The sequence below is a fragment of the Nilaparvata lugens genome, chromosome 6, assembly GCF_014356525.2.
Source record: "Nilaparvata lugens isolate BPH chromosome 6, ASM1435652v1, whole genome shotgun sequence".
In the NCBI taxonomy this organism is placed as follows: domain Eukaryota; kingdom Metazoa; phylum Arthropoda; class Insecta; order Hemiptera; family Delphacidae; genus Nilaparvata; species Nilaparvata lugens.
The window spans coordinates 23,167,077-23,192,871 of NC_052509.1; positions in this window are offsets into that span (position 1 = coordinate 23,167,077).

Consider the following 25,795-nt stretch of genomic DNA (forward strand, 5'->3'; position numbering starts at 1 on the left):
AATCTAAAACCTAAAAGCCGGTCGCTTGGTTGGCACTGCCGATTGCGCTATCTATCGGCAGAAGTTGTAACAATTATCAGATGGTCAACCATCTAAAATGGCTGACTCCAGTTGGCGCGTTTCAGATTTGAATCACAGATGAAAAATATTTGTTGGCTGATATTTTGAATAGAACAATTAAATATGAGTATTAACAATTTTTATATTTATTAATACATCTTCATTTAATACCTATATGCTTTGACGTCTTTTTTACATGAATTACTTAAGTAGCCCTACCCTAGGTCTATGAATAGACCTACAGTATGATAAGTTTTGCCTACCCAGTTTTTTATGTCTAGAACCGCCACTGCATTGAATAGTATATCTTTCAATAATCATACAGTAATAATATTATCTATATTTATTCATTTTTATTTATTCACTAATTAACAACAGTTCTACATGAAAATGAATAAATAATTTGTAGTAAAATAATTGGCGTGGCTAGAAAAAGAAATCTTGTGCTCCAGCCACGAGTACAAAACATTTCTTACCTATAGTTTAACATGATCTTAGAATTAATACAGCTCTTTGTTATATAATCCAGACCAGTACAATACAGATAGACAAATAAAAATAAAAAATCATATACTTAATGTAATATAATTAATTATATATAATATAACCAAGATACTTCAAATATTTTGAATAGCACTAAAATTTCAAAATAAACTAGTGGACATTTGCATACTTCAATAAACATTATTAATAACATTATATATTATACTATAAAAGTATAAATAGCTTGATAAGAAAATAATACGATTCAGTTAGTATTTTTATAGATTAGAAATTGATACTATTCAAATGCAGATCGTATAATAATTTGGGAGTGATAAATAATCGTTGGTTGCTTTTGTGCTATGAGTGCTTGCTATTGTGTATGATTTAATATGGTTGATTATTCCAACGGAGTACTCCTTGAGCTTATTATTCAAGAAAGCTTAAAATACAAAGACAAGTAAACGTCCAATCAAGTCAAGGTACTCTCTTGTAGGTACTCTCTCTCAAGGTAATCTTCTCAGTACGCTGAGGAAGATGGGCCGAGTACTAGAATCAGCTTATTTTAGAAGTTTAAAAAAATCACTTTATTGGATTATTACAAGAGCTATTGACAAATAATTCATGCAGAGATTCAGAGCTGAAGACAATGTAAGACTACACTTGGACCAATCTGAGCGGTCATTGCTATGAGTTTCATATATATTTACTCTATATTTTAGATATCTATATACTCTGACGTTATTTTTTAATGAATAACGATTTGCCTCTGCTTGGCTGCAATCGGTAGAGCATGAGAGTTAAATTATATAAAATCTGGTCGTGGTTTCCTAGGATACAATTTCGCTAAAATCTTAATAGGCTCACTCAGGAGCTCTTGCAATTTACTGCTAGGACAATTCATAGAAATTTCTGGAAAGTATTATTTCCAGAGCTTTAATTTATTATTAGTTTATTCTTTTACTGATAAAATTGGGTGGTAACTCTCCCAATAATTTAATACTGATGATTAACAAATATATTTGAGATTTGTACTCTATGGTATTGGGGAATAAAATGAATGGTACACTGTAAAAAATTTGATACATATATTGAACGAATAATTTTAGTCAGATCAATATATAAAATATATAGAGCAACAAAATATACAATAAAAACAAGAATAAATATATCAAGATAAAATATCACAGACCAGTACACTATTCTTCAGCTCTATAGTACGAAACTTTACCATGTGCTTTTCAATTAATTGATAATATGCATTTATTTGCATGCAGCTTCGGTATCGACTTGCTGTTGCTTGTTGATTCAGGTAATCTCACTTTATATCTTATTCCATAAATCATCAAATGATAAATTGACAAATCAATGATCATAAATATATTAATTTTTAAAATTTCCAGTAAATTTCTTAATTATATATATATATAATATATATATATATATATATTATATATATATATATATATATATTACGAAAGAAGAAGAAATTATAATAACATTCCATAACATTCATAACATTCATACAGAAATGTTCTACCTAATCACAGTAGATTGAGATTAATTCCCAGAGGAATGCAAAAATTTACCTCACAAAGGCCCAGTTGCACAAAAGCCGGTTAGATTTTAATCCTGATTAACTTCACGTGAACCAAATCAGAGAAGACCATTCCAAAAAGATGGATCTACTGGAATTTATCAGGATTGAAAATAACCCGGCTTCTTTGCAACCGGCACTAAGTACCTGATTGAATGATTACAAAAGTTCAACAGCTGAGTCATAGTTTTGACACAGTCCCACACACATGAACTCGCTCACTCACTTCCATCACCAACAGACGACGAAATAATAATTACCAGCTGTTTCCTCAAGGATGAATAATAATTATCCTTTTAATGTCCTTCAGCGAGTTTTTCCAGAGATGAGACCTAGTTTAATCGAATCTTCATATTATAAACCTACTATGTTCTGAATTTCGTGAGAATCGTTACAGCCGTTTTCGAGATCCGGTGAAATACAAACATAATAACATCTAAACATCCAAACATTTAAACATCTAAACATATAAACAGAGGTTGTTCGTTCAATAGTATAGGATAATACTTTAAAATGGATCATGTGTCTAACCTCGGGTCTCATCACTACCTCCGTAAACAAAGCCGTAGTGCATTCGTGTGACGTCAGCACAGGTAGGGCTCCTACACCAACAAAGAAACTAGCTGATATAGATCAGCTGAAATCATCGAATTTTTATTGGTGTAGGAGCCCTACCTGTGCTGACGTCACACGAATGCACTACGGCTTTGTTTTCGGAGGTAGTCCGTGTTCGGAGGAGGTCTCATTCGGAAGTGAACTATTAGATTGAATAGATCTACAGGCCACACCATTGAATAGTATATCTTTCAATAATCATACAGTAATAATATTATCTATATTTATTCATTTTTATTTATTCACCAATTAACAACAGTTCTACATGAAAATGAATAAATAATTTGTAGTAAAATAATTGGCGTGGCTAGAAAAAGAAATCTTGTGCTCTAGCCACGAGTACAAAACATTTCTTACCTATAGTTTAACATGATCTTAGAATTAATACAGCTCTTTGTAATATAATCCAGACCAGTACAATACAGATAGACAAATAAAAATAAAAAATCATATACTTAATGTAATATAATTAATTATATATAATATAACCAAGATACTTCAAATATTTTAAATAGCACTAAAATTTCAAAATAGACTAGTGGACATTTGCATACTTCAATAAACATTATTAATAACATTATATATTATACTATAAAAGTATAAATAGCTTGATAAGAAAATAATACGATTCAGTTAGTATTTTTATGGATTAGAAATTGATACTATTCAAATGCAGATCGTATAATAATTTGGGATTGAGAAATAATCGTTAGTTGCTTTTGTGCTATGAGTGCTTGCTATTGTGTATGATTTAATATGGTTGATTATTCCAACGGAGTACTCCTTGAGCTTATTATTCAAGAAAGCTTAAAATACAAAGACAAGTAAACGTCCAATCAAGTGAAGGTACTCTCTTGTAGGTACTCTCAAGGTAATCTTCTCAGTACGCTGAGGAAGATGGGCCGAGTACTAGAATCAGCTTATTGTAGAAGTTTAAAAAAATCACTTTATTGGATTATTACAAGAGCTATTGACAAATAATTCATGCAGAGATTGAGAGCTGAAGACAATGTAAGATTACACTTGGACCAATCTGAGCGGTCATTGCTATGAGTTTCATATATATTTATTCTATATTTTAGATATCTATATACTCTGACGTTATTTTTTAATGGATAACGATTTGCCTCTGCTTGGCTGCAATCGGTAGAGCATGAGAGTTAAATTATATAAAATCTGGTCGTGGTTTTCTAGGATACAATTTCGCTAAAATCTTAATAGGCTCACTCAGGAGCTCTTGCAATTTACTGCTAGGACAATTCATAGAAATTTCTGGAAAGTATTACTTCCAGAGCTTTAATTTATTATTAGTTAATTTAATTTATTATTTTTTATAAGCTGCTGGCGGCGATCCGAAATTTCTGGTAGTCCTGGATTGTTGGTGGCCGAAGTCGTCTCCTCCAAGGGATTAAATAAATATTTAAATGACTTTCGCTTTAATACAGCATCACAAAGTCTTATAGAAAATTAATAATTGGATCTAAACTTTAAGTCTTTAAAAGGTACAATATAATAAAGAGTCTTGTGCTCTACAAATTTTGGTGACATTCCATGGTAGTGTCTGGCAGGCAAGTGGGCAAGTTCTACTTTTCTTTCCACAATTTTCATTTCTGACTTGCAAATTTACATAAATTTAAATAATTTGCTACTACGCCATTTAAAGGTTCAAATAACTCGTGCCAATCTATTAAATTATTACTTGTATCCTAGGTCTAATATTTTATACTTTCTCGGGCCATATCCAATACATAAACTGAACAGTAAAAATTTACAAAATCTTATCATTTATAGAAATATTTATAAATACATTTGAATCGGCTCACTATTGCCGCCCATCGATTTCTACAACTTGATTGGTTCATGCAAATCCACTACAGTATACATGCGCCTATGAACCTCCTACTTCCTTAATACTCTAATTTATTTTTATTTGGTGGTTTAAGTACATTTATTACATGCAGTATAATTTTATAAGGTTTATAAGTTGTTTCTCCCTCTACAACAATTAGCCATGTGCTTTTTTAATTCCTCTAGTTGCATACCATTTAGTTACAATAAATTTCTGCCAAGGTGTCTGACTAGATTTTACGTTATGCGACTTGATCGATCATTATGTCGCCGATCAGTGGGTATTTTAAGCCTAACCTCAAATTTTCAATACTTTATAATATAATATTATATAAGTAGCAAATAACTTTCTATTTCTATTCGGCTGTTCTAATTTTGGCCGTGATACCTGATATTATCTAATCTTCTAATACGTTATCGCATTTGGCGATACTAGACTATTATTCCACTTCAGACCTATAAAATTCTTCCAGATAGGGATTTTGTTTACCCATCCGATTTTAATACGTTACAATACATATGCTCGTGATGAATTCTGACGCAGATCGCTACTTGCAAGTCCTAAAGGGAAGAATAAACATTGTATCCAACTTGTTGGATGTTGTCATATCTGTTCAAGTAATAACAGAAACTCAAACGGAACCATTCCCAACATGAAGATCCCTTGAAACTTTTTTTGATACAAAACCAGTATTATTCACTATCATTAATCTCAAGCTTCTCCATGTTCCTGGTTTAGTTTTCAAGATCCAATTATTGAACAAGATTGAACTATTCAATTGGAATTTGGCAAGTGAATGATAGTAGGATAAGATGCTTATCAGACTAAAGTTTGGCTCAAGTAATTTATACTGTTACAACTGGAACTAGTTTTCTATCGTTTTGGTAATTTTCTTGTTGAATATTTTTCTATCATTGTAATGAATGATCACATGAATTATCATCACCGACAAACTGGATATATGTTGCGTCTTGTCGTAATACCATTTATGTTCATGGTTTGTAAAACCATCTTCAATTTTGAATTGGATCGATTCTACTCTTCATCTGAATACACTTCTGTGATGATAATGCTCATATCATCAATGGTCTGAGTTAGTTTTATGCTCTCCTACAATTGATTCTAGGCTTTATTATAAACTTACATCAACAAACCCAGAACTAAACCCATTATTTAATATAATTATATTCTCATTGATAATAATAATTACGTATGAGTGTGATATTATATCTCATATAGGTCAATACAGTTCCTTCAATATAATTCACCATCATTATCAACATTCCAAACAATAACAGGCTGCACTGGTGATTCTTTTCCATAAATATTCATCGGAATATTATTAAATTTCTTACTTCCGCTAGTTAACGAACTCAGAAACAATTCGACAACTGGTCAATTTTCGAGATTGCCGAATCTACTTCCACTGATTGCACTAAAAGAGGCTGGAAACTAGAGAGTCTAGCAGTCCACCTACAAGATATCGATTATCTTAATCTAGGATCTGAGCACAACGTGACTCCGTGATGTAACTGTGATTATTTTGCGGCGCTCGTCTTTTATCAACACATCTTTTGGTCTGAGCAATCGATTTGTCAGATAATTTTTTCTATTTCCTAGTGTGCTTTCGAATGGGTGATTCCTTGCATCTTGTCTTGGTTGGAGAATAATAATGAAGTAATGGAATTGCAGCTAGTAATGTCTAGTGTTTATTTCGGTATTCCTGACGACCTTACCGCGCTGCACTTCAATTACTGCTTTCTCTGATCCTCTTTTCTCTCTCTCTTTCTCCAACTATTCCACTATCTCTTTGACCCTCTTTCTTCGACTATCTCTTTGCTTTTGTGACCCTCGGCAAACCCATCACGTCCAGCAACCGCCAATATCACGTAAATCTCGAGAGAACCGACAAACACCGATTACTATTTCCGGCGTTTCCTTATACAATTGTTATGTAGCTATGCGGACGCTATCTTCTCGACACATCGTTATTAAGATTTCTGTACAAGTCTTCTGCACTCAGCAGTCCTATCAGTAGCAACATGAGTGGAATTCAGTGAGCATCCTTGGTTTAGTTAGCACGAGATATCACAAGCATCTCAGTTTAATCTTTTCAAAGATTATAACCAAATAATGTTCTTATATTTTCGGGATTTTATATTTCCAGGTTAGGTCTTTTATTTCCTCCTTGATATCTCAATTATGTGCAGATAGGTTCAAATGGCTGATGAAACAAGGTTTAGAATTGGCAAATTGGAACAACTCTTATCATCATCATCATCATCATTTTTTTGACTCCAGTAGATCTCTTACTTTCTTCAAACACTTCCTAAAAACACTACTCTATAATACACAATGTTTGGGGAGTAATGATTGAATCCGAGCATTTTCGGGGACTACGACATACTTAATTTTTTAACCATCCAAATTTTGAATAAGAAATAGGCTAAAAATGCTTTTAAAATGAATGAGAGAGCTTTTTGTGTAGTTGAGAAGTTGATATTGTGGTAATTATTCATATTGAATGAAAAAGACTGAGAAATTGTCAAAAAACCACTGATTTATTGATAATTAGAAAGACTTGGATAACAATTCCATCTTTAGGCCTTGTACTAAAACTAGAAAATGATAATAATAAAATTTTAAACAAAGAAGTTATTTTGACTAGAGAATTAAATGAGAGCAATATATATATCTTCCTAGAAAGTCTTCAACAAATAAATTGGATACAAGTGTATGAATTGACAGATGTCATTGATCAGATTCGTGAGTTCCAAAAACTATTCATGTGGGCAGTAGATTTGGCTTTCCCATTGCGTAAAAAAATAAAAACAAAAGTAAATAGAAGTAAAAATAACTGGTACTGTTCTGAATTACGCAAGTTGAAGAGTAAATGTGAAAGTCTGTATTATTTACTTAGAAATTCTCCTAGTGAAGAGATGAAACAAGAATACCTTAAGTTGAGAAAATATTATCGCTCTGCTATAAAAAAAGCTAAGTTAAATTATAATAATTCAATAATAAAAAATAGTAACAATAAGACAAAAGCAGCTTGGAGAATAATAAATAATAATATTAGTGTTAATTGTAAATCAGGTAAAAATGAATGCAACATGACCGAAAATGAAATTAACAGGTTTTTTCTAGATAAAGTAGAACAACTTAGTAGAAGTATTCCCGAGAGTAATTTCAAGCATGACTATTATATCAACAAAGTTCCTAAGCCAAAGGTTTGTTTTGCGTTTAAAGACTTCAAGGTGGAAGAGGTTTTTGCAGCAATAAATGATATGAACAATTCCAATACTCTAGATATCTATGGATTAAACTCATTCATCTTGAAATTGGCAGCTCCAAATATTGCAGAGGTGTTGACTGTAATCTTTAATAAGTGCTTGAGCCTAGGGTTGTTTCCGGATGATTTGAAAAAAGTCAAGTTAATACCAATTTATAAGAAAGGTGTTAGATCGATTATTGATAACTATAGGCCGATATGTATAGTTTACATAATATCAAAATTTTTTGAAAAACTTCTTTACGCTCAATTAACAGCTTATTTTGAACATAATAGACTACTCTCTGATAACCAATATGGTTTTAGGAGGAATCGTAGTACAGGCGAAAATGTTTTGAGGCTTGTAAAAGAAGTAATCAACGATCTGGAAAACCATAAATATGTCAAATTTAGAAGTTTTGATATGACCAAAGCGTTTGAAACTGTTGATCATACTATATTATGTCATAAACTATCTTATTACGGGTTGAATCAATTGGCTGTTGACCTTATTTATTCCTATCTTACAAATAGAGTACAGTATGTTTTAAAAAATGGCGAGTATTCTAGAGGTGGAATAGTCAAATACGGCGTACCACAAGGTTCCATTCTTGGTCCACTGTTATTCATTGTTTATATTAATGATTTGCCTAATATTATTAACTCTTGTAATGACGATAGTGCTTCGTATTTGTTTGCTGATGACTTAGGTTTAAAGGTAGCTAATAAGAATAAGGATCATTTGTATTCTAACATACTGAATAATACCTCTAAAATTGAAGATTGGTGTGCAGCAAACAATTTGAGCATTAATTCCACAAAAACAGAGGATTTAACTTTTAGCTTTGACAGAAAAATTAATGACATAAACTCAATTAAGTTTCTTGGAGTGAAAATTGATAATTCCAACCTGACTTGGTGGGGATTCCAACCTGACTTGGAAATGCCATATAACATATATTTATAAAAAAATCAACAAGGGCATCTTCCTTTTACGTAGATTATGTAATATTGTAGATATGTCTGTTCTAATGAGTGTTTACTTTGCCCATATTCATAGCCTTTTGCTATATGGAATCCAGCTGTGGGGCAATGGCTCAACTACTGACATCTTGTTTAAATGTCAAAAGAAAGCAGTAAGAATAATTTGCCACAAGGCTTCTCGTACTCCATGCAAATCATTATTTATTGAACTCGGACTATTAACACTGCCATCTTTGTATGTATTGTCATGCTTGATTTCAATGAAGAAAACTGAAAATGAATATGATGTTAACTCTAGGATACACCAACATAACACTAGACATAGGAATAATATAAGAGTCGAGTATTGCCAATTTACAAGTTCTCAAAAAAACTGGCAATACATGTCAATAAAACTTTTATAATGCTTTGCCTGAAAATATCAAAAGAATGAGCTTTAATAGTTACTGTAAATATTTGAAAAAAGTACTGGTCAATGAATGTCTATATAAAGTTGAAGATTTCTTTGTAATAGATTTTTTAAATTTATGTTTTCTGTCTTATTAATGATGTTGTTGTAACATTTTAATGTTGTGTGACAATAAATAATTTGATTTGATTTGATTTGATTTGTATCTGATAAGATAGGTAGGGAATTGAAGAGGAATGGATTTCATGTTGCTTTCAAGACCAAGCCGATTTTAAATAGTCTATTTAGCTGGAGTAAAGACAAAATTGATATTTGGGATAAAAGTGGGGTGTACAAACTTGAATGTGATGATTGTAATGCTTGTTTATGTGGGTCAAACTGGTAGAAGTTTCAAAAGTAGAATCAAAGCACACATTAGAGATTGTAATAAACAAAATGGGGAATCTAACTTTGCAGAACATTTTGATAACTAATAATCACAAATTCACAGTTAAGGAGAGTGCTGAGTTTCTGCATATTAATAACAAAGGCAGATCTTTGAATATTCTAGAGGCTTTAGAAATAACAAGAGTAATTATGGAAAATTGCCAGTATAGTTTAAATGACCAGATTCATTTCAACCAATAAAACACTACGAATTTAGTTTTATCATAAAATTGTAAGCATACATCCATTAGTCAATAGTTTTTCCATTTACATATTTGTTTTATTATCTTTCTCACTTGTTTTCTTGGTTCTTATTTTGTACTGAAAGTAAATTTTGTTATCATGGCGATTCTGTTGCTTAAGCCGCCATTTTGTCACACCGTTGAGTGGGAGGAGACTGTCTAGCTGGGCCAATGGTAGGCCCTTCACCAATAGCAGTACTCGCCTACTAGTATAAATTCTGCTGCTCTTGTATTTAGTTTTAGTTTATCAGAGATTGACAATGGTGTAATAACCGAAACCAGTCTTTCTAATTATCAATACATCAGTGGTTTTTTGACAATTTCTCAGTCTTTTTCATTCAATATGAATGAAAGAATATCTCATTCGTAAATCTCCCTAATAAAGAATTTGTGTGAATGATTCTCAATAGCATCTGGAACTATATTATCATACAACAAAATGTGAGCTATAATTTTCTGTGAATAAACTATCCTATTCAGAGATCAATGTTACTTCAACATGATTTCCAAGTTGAAATATACGGCTCAACAAGCGCATTGAAGCACTATTGTCATGCCCAACAACTATTTAGAACTTCAAAAACAATATCGATCATCTTTATTTTTTCGATTGAGCTTTCATGGGAATTATGGATTGATCACTAACATATCACAAATTGTATTTCTCGGGTTGTTTGAGATAAGATTAATCATCTTTCCTGTAATATTAGGTTTTTCAATTAGTTAGTTTTGATAAGATTAACATATTATTAGTTATAGATATGCTCATTTGAATACAGCGCAATAACTTCCTGGTAACGCAATTATTTCATTTGTCGCATTCTCCAGTCAAGGAAGAGACAGACTCATTTTTATTCCCAAAATGATATTCATCGTCTAGCAGAGATTGTTTGAAGATGGGGTCAGCCATTGTTTCCACATCACTTATCTCACGACTTTCGTAAACCGTTGACTGAAATTTTGAATTACATGAGCTCGAAATTGCAGTTATTTTAATCCCTTTATAGACATAGAGTAACTTCATCTCCAAATATTGCTGTTATCAAAGCGTTTACTGAAATTGTCCTCATACACATTGAACGTTGCAGTCATCCAAACATCCACTGACGCAACTGCCACATAATTATATGATTACAGCTCTTTCATAGTTGAAAAACGCATCCTTTCTCTGAAAATTACGTTTGTTATTATTTCTCTAATGGTTTCAATACAAATTCACTTCCTAGGCCTACATTTGAAAATAATGAAAATGTCTAAATTACTACATCAAATCCATTGGGTCTGGAAAAATTTTCTGGTAATAAATAATCACTGGAATAGAATCGAATCAAACTATTATTTCCAAAAACATATAGCCTAGTAAGGAAGAAGAAGAATCCATGAAAGTCATTAAGAAATCTTCAAAAAAGTGTTTCAAATACTCGTGGATCTTTAATTAATGTTCCATTCCCTTTTTGAATAATGAAGCCCATAAATCATTGTATGAAGTTGTGATTCTATTCATATCTCAATGATTGAATTAATTTATGAATTTATTCAATTCATTATCCATACTACTGATTAACCATCAGTCAACTTGAAAATCAAGTGATCGAATGGGTTGCCTTTTTTCAAGAAAGTGGAATTATTCATGAGTCAACAATGATATAACTTTTGATCTAGAATATGCCAAAAACGCTCAAGTAAGTTACATCACATCATAAAGCTCACATAATAAATTATGCTCAAGTTACATTACAGCCCAAATTCGACTTAAGCAGAGATGTCATAATATTCATTTAAAATACTAGCTCACGCTCAATGAATTCAACTAAATCTAGTGCTCTTGACTCCCAGATTCTCGTTTCAATATGAACGTATCAATCAACTAACTTCAATATGAATAATAATATTCACATCAATATTAATTTTTCTAATCCTTTATCAGAAAATATTGTATTTTGTTCCGAAAAAGGAATTTAAATTTATTTGATTATATACTATTGAACTGTGTCACTAGGTCCCTTCCAACACCAATAACTGAAACAAAATAACCGACTTAGCATGCGAGAATTTTATAACAACCTCAAACTTCCTTGTAGCTATCAAATCGCATTAACTTTGAACATCTGAATATTATCTAAAGATGAAGATAAGTGGATGAATACAGTTATTCCGAAACAGATGCTACTAGCAAACTAGCATGTCCCATTTGAAGAGGCTGTGCATAATGCATGCATGCAGCTTCAAGCTCTTCTCGATTTCCTCAAAATCCGCTAAGATTGATGCAGTTTACTAAATAGCAGCTTGAAACACTCTCTCAGGCACGATCAACGGGTCAATCTGTTTTCATCGAGCCTATTTGTTCTAGTCACGTTACGAACTCTGAATATACAGAATTCTGATAATCGTTTTTTAAGTTACCTGAAGCAATTAAAATACCTGTATGAGACACCTAACTGACTTCTTTTCCTTTCACACTACTTGATCGCTGAATTGCATAACTTATAAAGATTCATATTGATCGTCACGCACTCACCTGAATTTAGTGTTATTTATTTTCGAATTTAAAAAACATCCAATCAACTTATTTTTTGCATAGCGATCAGAGACACGTCACACAAGACTGAATTATTGATAACGTATATTTTTTTCAGGATTTTGAAATAAAAATGAGCAAAAGGTGATGTTATGTAATTTACTTGAACTTTGAGACCTTGTCTTTGCACAGCAGCTCTTGAAGAATTGATTCACTAATCTCTACGAAGATAATTTCCATCAAAACATTGAAAATGGGGTATCAAATTTCTTCAGCGTAGAATTCTTGGTATTCATCCAATAGTGCTTGAGGCAAATTGAGGTTGTTGTCCCACTAGCTCAGATAAGATATCACAAAGTAATATACAAATCTCGAGTATTTTTAATGCGTAATCCTTAATATCGGGGCACCGAGCTTTGCTCGTAAATTATTTATTGACTTTTGATAAACCGAACACAATTCTTTAAAATGATTGGGGGAGTACTAACAGGCACAGCCCAAAACTGTTTCTTTCCAGAATTCTGATTCATACACTATAAATAGTCCAGAAAGTAGGTTATGTTCCATACACTTAAATTCAGGTTCAATTTTCTGTTCAAACATTTGAAAACAAAAAATTATAATTTAGATTATATACGAACCAAATTGAATAAAGAAAAAATAACACTCACTAATCACTTGTAATTATCAAATAATGAAAATTATGAAACTTTGAAAATTATGATATACTCTAGTTTAGGAGGATTATCATGTTATGTCAACGAATCAGATTATGTTGATCAAATCGATTAAATTGTCTAGCTAGATAAAATTTCTCGCTGATTGATTATGATTACACAGCTGGAAATAATTATGTCTCTCTCTCCCACACAACACACGCATCTTCTGTTATCGAGAGACGACGAAATTATCATCTGTTTTCCAAGGAAGAATTATCCTTTTAATGTCGTTCAGCGAGTTTTCCAAAGAATGAGACCTAGTGCAATCGAATATTTATATCATAAACCTTCTATGTTCCAAATTTCGTGAAAATCGTTAGAGCCGTTTTCGAGATCCGTAAAACATAAATAACCAGACATCAAATTAGCCAGATATAGAAATAACCAGATATAAAATAACCAGATATATAAATACAGAAATAGCTCGCTTAATATAATAGGATAAGGAATAAGCTTTATCCATCTTTCTTCAGTGTTAACTTGCCAGATCAATTTGAGCTGTGAATGTGTTGTTTGCTATTTTACCTATTCAATAAAGAATTGTCAAGTTATTATTCATTATTGCTCAATAATAATTCTGGAATTTGAAACATCTTTAATTTATGAATTTTCTGCTATGTGCTAATTGAATGATTCGACCCTATCAAGAAACATCAACTTGAACAAAAGTTGAAATCGAGAGTGAAATCAAGAGTTATCCATTATTAATGTACATTATAATCATCATGCATAATTTGTTTTTTGAGAATTCCAAATGAGTCCTAGACTTCGTTTGGAAGTATGGTGGTGGATAAGTGTAATCGATACACCTGTATTCGTAAATGGCTTCCGAATTACCAAACGAAGATCAAATAAACATTAATGGTGCACAGCAACAAGTGGTCACCAGTCCAAAGCAGCACAGTGAATAATTATTGGTTGATAGCTCAATTTATTGATAGAGATGAGCTACCGGACCTACATAAATTACCCATTCATCTACACCTACTATTATCCCACCTAAATTACACTTACCCATCTGTCTCTGGTTGAGAGAAGCCACACCGTCTGGTGATACGTACTAATAAGGACATTTCAAAGTATTTTACACAAAAAATTGTAGATCTTAAAATTCACCTGAATAGTAGTGGAACGTTTCTCATTATTTTATCAGAAGAATATTTCAGCCTTTCTTTCCATCCCAACAAAAAACTTCTTTCATATCATGTCTTAATATCAACCAATAACCAATTCATGCAACGCACAACCAATCAATAAGTTGTACTGTATAGCTTTATATCGTATCATCTATTCAATCATTGGAATCCATTAATAAATTCGCTGTAGCAGATTGGAAACGCAACAACATAAACCTCATTCTTATATCTACAGAGCGGTGAAAGATTAAAACGGATATGAAGATAAAAAAGTTGTCGAAGATGTGAAGATGCGGTTGAAACTATGTCTAGCTATTCACGATTCTTGACCTTCCATACACAGAGGACAAAGAAAGTACTAGAGAGAAGAAGAATGAGGAAAAGCAGTGACACAACTTCTATTCATTTGCGACCTTCCTGATTCAACTTGTCTTGAAATTCATTTCCTGAGACGAGTGTTTATTCCCAATAATTATTCTTTTATCTTCAAACATCGTGGAAAGAGGCCACCAGTTATTGGTCATCTTCCTTTCCATGAATAGCTGATAAGAGTTTTTACAATTCAAACATGCAATGATGCATCCCATTTAATTGATCAATGTTGAATGGAGAAATTCATTTCGAATCTCTGCATCATGTTTGGAACGAATGAAGGTTATCAGAGCTTCAAGAATCAATCGAATCTGTGGAAATTGAAGAGTAGATCACCTCTTCATCTCGATAATATTTTCTATATTTATGTTTCCATTGTAAATGGATGTCTTTACAGAGTTTCATCGATTCTTCATGAACTGATGTGAATCTTGCGCTTTATCAAATTTCAACATCAAATAGAATGTTAAATTTTGATTTTGAACTCTCATTGAGAGTTATGATGATTTAAACGTTGCAACATGAGAGTCTTACGGCTGTACGCCGATCTTGATGTGCAAACCTTGATTTCTCTGTTACCATGAATGCCATGAATAAATGCATGATCAGGCATTTTGATTATTATCAGCCACATGATAGACTGCATTTATCACAATATTGTTGAAGATTTGATTTTTGTACATTCAAATCATTATCGCAGCAATGCAGCTCATTGCAGCTTATTGAACTATCATTCTCAATAATATAATTACTATCAATTACAGTTATATGAAAACTTCAAATGGAAAGACAATTTTCGAGTTTTTAATTGAACAAGAGGTAATTGATATGAAAGATTCTCTAGGAAATCCATATTCACCAGAATTGATATGGAAAGGTAGTTTCAGTTATAATTCTTTTGAAAGTCGTCACATACTTGGAATCAGGAAGTCAAAAAAAGCACAAGATTTTGAACTGGTGCATGAGTGACGATCATGTTTCTGTCAAGAAACATGATCGCAATTTTCTGGTATCGTTACAAGTTTCATCCATGAACTTCATGGTGAGTGGAGTCATCACTAGAATTTTGTTTGATGGCGCTGGTGAGAATCATTGTCTTTATTGCGGTGCAATCAGGCATATACTCTCATCAGGTGATACCGGAAGACGTTACTGTTCAAGTTTACAACCTATCAATTATTATCTTCGCACACACCAACTTGAATTCAATCAGTGGACGAGGAAGTGACGAAGGATGTCCGTTGTATATTTTCATGTGTATGATGTAATTGAATTACAACGATTATGATTCTTTAGCCACTGTTCATTCGCAATACTTTGGTAAGGAGTATAAGACCCGCATCGGAAACTCATAATTTTTGTTTTTGCATGCTTGTGACAACTTTAGAAAGTTTGAAAGCAACTGAAAAAATGTTGTTGACTCGTACAATTGAGTTTTTATATCAATTTTCTGTGTACATGCTTCCTATTTCCATAGTTTTTTGACGTACAGTTTTGTAACAAAGGTTGACATTACAACAAGACCTCCTTATCTCCACAATGATTGAGTTTAATTGAATTTGTCGGAATCTACAGCATGATGCAAATTCTAGCCATAAAATTCTCAATAACCTATCAAAATTTCCATTCTCAGGTCTCTCAAGATTATGTATTCATATCAGGGGTGTCTCTTGAATAAGTTCTTAAATTAGGGGTTCAACAAATAAGGCATCTTCGCGAACAAAAAAGGTCGTCATTTGCTATTTTTAACACATTTTTCACCTTTTTTGGACCCCACCCGTCAAAAATCTCGGTTTTTCACCACTGTTTTTGTTGTGTTTTATAATGTTACTCGCTTCGGAGGCTTCCGTCTGATCCGTCACGATCAAATTATCTTTTATTTCTATTCGGATTTCTTTTTATTCTGCCTTCTGCCGTAATTGTATTGCAGTTGTAGAATGTGTGTGAGTCTCCGGAATTATTTTCCATAATATTATAAATTATTATAGTACTTGAATTATTTCAACTGTGCAAATTATAAACTAATCCTTGAAGCATATCTGATAGCAACTGGAGTGCTTGAACTCTCCTTGGAATAAAAACATTAACCGGAAAATTACTTATAATATTGAAAAGTCCCGTACTTGATCAAAGAATCAATACTCTTCGAAATATTTGTTAGGTTCAAAACATAGTAGAACGGCGAAAGTAGCTACAAGCTTGGAAATAATGCATGAATTTGATCAGTCAAAACATAATGAAGGAGTATAGCCTACTTCGTCCCATTCAGGTAAATGTATTACTTTTGACACTGTCAAGCTTGAACATCATAAACTATGTTTTGACCCCTAGCAATCAACAATCTGCCATTTCTTATTCTCACAGTTTGGAGCTGGAACTCATAGACTTGATTCCTGAAATATAGCAATCTATTTTATTTGATCATTATGCATTGCTCATTTGGAATATTTTGGAATAAAATAACTGTGGTGCAAAAAAGGAGAGGGAGGATTGAAGGATTTTCCAACTATGGTTATCCATTCACTAGGAAAATCTTCAATCCTTGAGTGGGTAAAAAAGGTATCAGGAAAAGTCCAAAGAAGGAAGGTGAGGAAGGCTGGGATGGAAAAAATAAATAGGAATAGATGTTTCATTAATTCAATCTTCAGGCTTTGGGGGATAGTATGCACCAGTGTAGACTACTTTTCGGGCCATATTTTTAATAATAAACTTTATCTGACATGAAATGATGATTCACTGTGCTCTTGAGATTCATTATCATGCCATTCTCATTCATAAGTGATATTGTACTAATTTTCCACCATAAATACATGAGTAAAATTCTCAGAGACTGAAGAAATTAGAGGAAAAAATACTACTATAGGATCCGATAATGAGAAGTTGGAGAAGCCTTTGAATGACGAGCTGAAGTACCAGATATCATTTGTATCTGTTAAACAAGATTTATCCGAAAATATAAATAATCTGCATTCAACTGATGTGAGAGAAAAGTGCTGATGAAGACACTAGAAGAGTACAAGCATGATGAAATCAGGACAACGTCCCCAAAAGCCTCATCCAAGCTTTTCAAAAACTCCAGCTAGTCACCTGAACGTTTCATCCACAATAAAATGTGCCAAATTCAGAAATTCATCTTGTGAAGATAATATTCGAATGCTTTTCAATGCTGTTCAAAGAGTGAGGGAAGCAGGAACCACGAATTACACCAATTAATTGAAGTTGATTTGAATAGTAGCCTTAGCAATGAGAGAACAAGAGGTGTGAGAGTCGAGCAGCACTGTGTGATTGAACAGAGCAAGCAAGAAATAATGGAGGAGAATGTGATGGGATAGATAGTGAGAGAGTGATAGAGTAGACAAAGAGAGAGTGAAAGGTGTGGGCTTGTAACGGAGGGAGAAAAGGGAGGAAGCTTTGTTCTAAATTATTGAAAGTGCTTGAAGCTTACGTGGGATGTTCCCACACATCTTCCAATTTAATCAAATGAATATAGATAAAGAGGAAGGAGGAGAATAGAAAGAAGAAAAAGGAGAAAAAGGAGAAGAAGAAGAAGAAGAAGAAGAGGAAGAAGAAAAAGGAGAGAGAAAGAATAAAATGTTATCAAAGTGGGAATGGAAGAAGAAACTGAGAGGAGTCGATAATGCAAAATAGTCGGGAGGAGTAAGGAAATTGAGAACGAGAACTTCATAAGATATATGAATAATCAATCAAAGGGGAATCCGAGTGCTGAAAAAGAGGAAGAATCTGTGAGAGGAAGAATGTCAAAAAGGAAAGGAAGGCAAGAAGGGTGCAGAAGGAATGCCAAAGAGCAAAACAGTAATTGGGGGATGGAAATAGGAAGAGAAAAAACTCAAGATGAGAAAACATAAGGAGGAAAAATTTATCGAAATTCTCCGAGTTTAAAAACTAATTTTTCGAAATAATGAAGAGCAGATTAAAGTTGATGAGGAAAGAAAAGTAGTAATGAAGTAGGAGAAGAGATAGAGAGAATAAGAACTACAATAGACGAAAAGTAACAATTGAATAATTTGTTGAATGGAGAACGGACAACATTTTTAACGATAGGAAAATGGGAATGAGGAGTGGAAATAAGCTGTTGGTCAGTGAATAACAGAATAAGAAAACATAGAAGGATGAGTGGATCAAATAGAAGAGGATGCAAACAAACCGGGAATAAGGAGAAGGATAATGGATAGAAATGAAATTGATCATCCAAAGATATAGGATAACATAGAAGAAAATGAGAAGAATGAATGGAAATGGAAAGAAAGATAAGGAGGGGAGAGAACCTGGAACACAGAGAAGGAAAAGAAGATCATAGAGTAGAGAATAGCTTGATGATAAAGACGGTGTCCGATCCTGATTAAACAGCAGTGGGTGAAAGTCCCATATTATTTTTCCAGCCGGACCGTTTAGTGTGTATAATATCAATGAAGAGTCTTGCGGTCCACTATTACCGAATAATGTTACACAATGAAAACATTACATTTCAAACATTGTAGAATATTGCAGATGCCAGGTCCGTCTCTCTCGAATGCAAAGTATTTTCGTTATACGTACTGTATGTATATAGTAAACATGCACCACTATGAAAACACTGTGACACAACAAATATATACACAGCTACACACACCAAATCGACATCCACATTTAATTCCCCTAGTAACGTAAAAATGCATCTCAGATCTATTTACTTGTACGTTGTCAGTCATGGAGTGCCGGTTTATATTGATTGAATGACAGACGGTATACTGGTATTATTGATGTTCTCAACTTACTCCAATAAATTATTTCCTTCCGGAGAATAGCCTTTGGCCTAGTAATTTCTCATTCAATTAATATTTATTTTGTTTGATTGGATAATGAACCGAAATTGTTGTAATAAGTAATGATCTTTTGATTGGAGAGGGGTTTATGTGGTTATTATGAAGAGAGAAAATCTGCAGGAATCTTGTATCATTATGAATAATACAAGATAACTTCGTATAGTGAGAGCTGGCAATTTAGTTGCGGACATAATAATAATATAACAAATAGCTAGCATGAGATTGATATTGAATGAGCTTCTATATAGTAAGATGGAGAGTAATTTAAATTTGTGGTATTTTAATCAATTCTGTACTTTCTGATCAAGAACTGATTCCAAATGAATCTACATCACGTAGAAGTATCAAAACAATAAGGTTTAATGGTAGTTTGAATTGACAAATCAAAATTAGTTACTATGTTCTGTCTCATTATTAAAAAAATCACTCAAAAAAATTCAATTAGCCTATTTGGTTCTTATTTTTGATCATTCTGATTCTATTTACAAGAAAATACATTCATGGATTTTACCTTTCAAACACGAATCATTGTGCGATAATTCACTTTCTATCAATTTGAGATCAGTAATATTGTTCTCAATTTGTTTAATGATTTTGATTGAATGAATGAATGAAAGAATGGAGAATCACTAGGGAACAATACCAAATAATACTTACTGATATGTAATTCATTAGTTGGAAAAAGAGACGATATTGGTCAATTTATTATGAAAATACTGAATTTGCTGTTTGTGATCTATAAGATAGTCTGATGAATCTAACGTTCATGAAGGTGACCGAGATACCGGAAAGTTGTTAGAAAGTTGTAATATCTATTATTTGACATTGAAATATTAGAAAATATGATACTGTAGTAAAAGATGACTGATGACAAGCTGCATTAGATACGAAAGTGACCAATAATAATATTTTTTGCAAAGATGCAATCCACCGGAGATTTATCAGACAGCTTTGTCCATAAATACCTCAGCGCCCAAAGTTGAACTGCTTTATTACTCAAGTTTCTGGACTAATGAAGCAGTTATAACCGATTACATATTTCGGCACTAATGGCGAGGCAGTGACCGGAAACATATTGGCCCAAGTTGCACCCAGCAAACAACGAAGCAGCATTCATGTGACCAAACTTTCGCTTGCAGCCGAACAATTATCGCGAAGACGTTCGCTAATGGCGGTGAATGCATCGAGTGTGTTGGGTGAAACTGTAACACAGACAATGACCGTATTTATTTCAATTATAACAGACAATTACGTACAGATTATGAACTCTAACCCGTACTTAGAGCGGACACCGGTTTTTGTTCTGTTTCCGTATTCCAGTAATGCCTCCTTGTTCGCTTTTGAATACAACTCGAGCTTCCTGCTCCCGATTTCGCATTATTACATGATCACCTGTGAATTTCAATCTGCGTTTCCCATGCATATTAGACAATCTTTTATGATATCAATGGGAGTAATCTTTTAATTATTAATTGCAGCACTGAGTTGAATGGCCAACAAGGGAAGAAAACAAAAGTACATTTAGTTAATTGGAAAGAAAGATATCCCATCTTGAAATTATTTTTGCTGGAGATATATCTTTCTGTAACAGTTTTTCCACATGAATCTCTATGTTCTAGAAGTAGCCTAGTTGAGAACGAGAATTTTGAACAAGTGAGCTCTCCGTGTTCAAATACTAGAAGAAACTCAGATGATGTTCTATGATCCTTTTTTCAATCAGTTTTAGAAGTAATTGACCTTATAGATCCTGGTATATCAATAAATTAATTGATAATATTAAAATTATTCCGATCAATCTTTTGAGCTAATCCATTTTGAGATTTCCTATGAGTTTCCCATTGGGAATATTTTATCGTAGATTATAGTGGAATGTGGCACAGTTGAGCAGATTCTGAAATAAGTAGTATACAGCCTATAACCACAAAAGTCAGTATTTATCAAAAGCCGGATTATCCATTGGGTCGCGGATTCCAGTTGCATAACGTTGCAGAGACAAGCATTTCTCATAGCAACTAGCGGTCCTTGCTAAACTAAATTAAATATTCAGATGTTGTTCACGACAGAAAATAATTCTGTGTTGTGAAGGATCATGTGTATAAGTATGGGGACGCCACACACCTTCTCTGAATGCTAATTTAGTATCTCATGACCGAGGAGCCCCAGGTGACCATTTCTCTTAGTGAAGCATAAAAAACTGTTGAGAATTGGTAGAGTGGTAAAGTAACGCGCTGGCTGGAGATCAATCGCCCAAATTGGGAGGTTGTATGCAATGATGTATGTTACGTGAGCTATGCTGCTTAACAAACGACCAAACTAATGTGTTATGGGATGAAATCAGAATATTGCATCAGTGTTGACCCGTTTATGGCATTTGATACCATGTATTTTTCGGCGTTCTCGGAAGTGGCTCAAACAATATTTTTGCATTCAAGCTTAGATTGTGTTAAATGAATTTTGAAAATCAAGTTTCAAGATGGTAAAATAATGAAACGATGTTTAGGTTTGAAAAATCATTAATGTTTTGAAGCTAATGTGAAAATGAGATAATGTTTACTTCATTTTTCTTATAAAAAATAGTCATTCCAAATCGAAAAAGCCCCGGTTTCAATCCATACGGATTCGATGTTGATTGATGGGAGAAATGCAGGATTCAGTTATCTCATAGGCTTGTATTTTTACTATCTTACTATGCACTACACTCTAGAACCATTAACAACGATCAATGGTCTGAAAAGTAACATCTTGAAATAAGTATACAAATGGCAGTCCATTTGCAAGACACAATAAATTGTTCCGGTGAGGAATCCGGAAGACATCAGAAACGTAGCAGATTCATCTTTTGAATGTGCAAACTCATTCTGACAGTGCAATGAGATGCAATCCAGTTGGAAGTTGCATACGAAAAGAGTTGGCGAGCTCGTTATGCTTCCCCATAATATGTCACCGCGTTACATAAACAGAGCCCAGTTTGGGAATGGAATGTACAATCTACAAATGTAGAAACATGAAAAGTAAATGGATCAAGCCAGGTGAATCACAATATAAAAATAATTGTTTTTGATAATAAATTCGTTAAATTGATCATTCTTCCACGTACTCTATTCATAGTCTAATATCGGGGCACCGAGCTTCGCTCGTTATTTTTATTTATTGATAAACAGAACACAATTCTCTAAAATGATCATGTTTATAAAATTTCACAGCTGGCTATACGTCATCTTATGAATTTCAGGGATGCGATATTTTGATTTTTCACATACTCACTTTCTTACTATCCACAGCTGTTTCAGCCAAGGATGGATTATCCTTTTAATGTCGTTCAGCGAGTTTTCTCAAGGATGAGACCTAGTGCAATCGAATCTTTTTATCATAAACCTACTATTCCAAATTTCGAGAAAAAAGTTAGAGCCGTTTTCGAGACCCGTTCAACAGAAATAACCAGATATATAGATACAGAAATTGCTCGCTTAATATAATAGGATTTAGATATTCAGAATTTTACTGTCATTGAGATTCTGTAAAAGAAGCAATAAATGATCGGCTGATGAAGCTGTTGCTCATCCATGTGAACCCACTATAATATATAATGTAGGGTGTCAGGGAGCAATTTGTACAAGGTAAACATTTTGATTGATTATAGAGTCAGAAGCAAGGAAATAAATAGAAAGCCATTAGTGAATTGTATAATAATTATTAATTTCACAGTCTGGGGTGTTTTATTTGTTTGCAATAATCTATTGTAAATTCATCAGTCAGTTTAGAATATTGCTACGCAAACCATTGTTTACTTGGAACATTTTGATTAGGATGTCTGTTCAGATAATGATTCCAACGGCTTTCCTCATCAGTCAGCTGATTACAATGCCAGCTATTTTTACCATTAATCCTACTTGTGCTATTTTGTGTTTCTGAGATCTGCAAATCCTATCCTTTCGCTTTCCTGTATAGGGCTACTTGTAATATAAATATAAAGAAAATAATTAAAAATCTCAGTACCCTTTTTTAAAAATATGACATGTATCGGTCAATTATGCCATTTTCAAGTGATATGAATTAAATAAATAAATACTAATGGAAGACTCTTATTTTGATCATATGTTAGTGTATTCATATGTTTTTATGAACTAGGACTGTAAATTTTGGGTTTAAATTCGCATGATTCTATCAAAAATGGGGTTATTGGTGGGGTTATAGTGATTGCGACAAATTCTATATCGGGCAAACGGGTAGAAATTTCCATAACTGGTTTCGAGAACATATCCAAGCACTAAAATCTAAAAATTATACACAAAAGTCGGCATTTGCTGAACACTTGATAGATTCAGGCCATAATTTTACAGATATAAATTCCAATATGAAAATACTTAATTATGGTAATAAAAGTCAAAACTGAATGTCAAAGAAGAATTTCATATTTATAAAGCAGCAAAATTAAACAGAGATAAAATAATAAACTTGATCCAATTAGACACCAATAACCCCATTTTTGATAGAATCATGCGAATTTAAACCCAAAATTTACAGTCCTAGTTCATAAAAACATATGAATACACTAACATATGATCAAAATAAGAGTCTTCCATTAGTATTTATTTATTTAATTCATATCACTTGAAAATGGCATAATTGACCGAAACATGTCATATTTTTAAAAAAGGGTACTGAGATTTTTAATTATTTTCTTTATATTCCTATCCTTTCGATTTGCTTTGTTTTTCACCTTAAGTGATCTTATCTCATTTTGTTGAGGTAGATGTGTTTTTTCTCATGGCTGCCAGTTCTTGAATCCAATTCCCCGAGCACTTGGACAAACGTAATCTTCATATTGGTGATTCAGTCACCCTAGGATTTTAAAAGCTTCTAGAAAGTTCCATGAATCAAACTTCATGATTCTGGTGGAAATTATCTTGGCAAACAAGTTTAGATTCTCAAGCAATACAGACCGCCACCTTAATGGTCTGACTCAAATTGTAAGCTTTAATTAATGTATTTATCGTTAGATTCATTGATCCTGTAATGTAATTTATGTCTCGTTTGTCTTTGAGTATCTAGTATTAGAGTTAACATTGGAATTACGCAGCTTTAAATTTGAAAAGCAAAACAAAAAGTGCGTGAACCTTAGGCAAAGCCTAATTCAATATTTTAAAGACTTTCTAAAACATTGAGTTATAGTAAATTTCCATTCAATTTTTTCTTTAATTTACTGGCTTATAATTGCCAACTCTATTCTGTATTATTTAAAATATCTCATGTTTGTAAAACATTATGATGACTATATTTGAGATATAGTGAATTTCCATTCAATAATTTCTTCAATTTATTGGCTTATAATAATTTCCAACTACATTCTGTATTTTTCCAATTTCATGTTTGTATTATTGACTTCAATTTCAGTAACGCCAATAAATTTCAGTATTCTTTGTAACTGGTGTCGCAATAATCCAATTCCATTCAGTTGTCCCCAAAGGTTTAATTCAATAGCCATCTACAATCATTTATTATCATTTCTGATAGTATACTTGGTAGATAAATTGAATTTCTTGGTGTTATGGAGAAGGGATGTTGATTTCATTAGCTGGTGTTCAAACCACACCCAGTGGCTTATTGAATTATTTTACGATCTCATTTCATTGATTTCATTGAATTATTTCATTGTTTCATTGAATATTTATTCGATTAATATAACTGTTGGCGGCTCCGCAATGATTCGTCAAACTTCATCCAGGTTGGGTACTCTGAATGCAATTTATATTAATTTATTAGCTCTGCATATTACAAGGTATGACTCCTTATTGAGTATAATTGATTTCTTTGTGAGCTTTTACATGAATGAAATAAAATTCAGTCGCGGAGGCGTCGATGGCCTGCTTTAAACATATTTTTTATTTATAGTAGCCTAGTTATTATTCTTCTTTGGAGATCTATCTTCAAGATAATTCTCGACCAAGTGATAGCGGAGTTTGTGAATAAAAAAATATTATCAGAATCTATGCCTGTTACTGGTGTGAGAGTTATCATTGAGTGGTGTTGCGTTCGTGGAGACTACTTGATACTCTTGGAGCGTCTACCGACAGCTACCGGCGAGCATCGAATATCCAATATTTAAATAAATATTTCAGGTACTAAAGTGGTGACCTCAGAATCCAGCACCACAAGGGGAAGATGATCAGATTAATGAATTGATTTTTAATTTCTGATATCTATGAATCCAGATCATACAAAACATCCTTAATTTTTATACATCCAATCATCATTTAGAAGATGGTCAGTTATACCGGGTGCGGCAGCAGA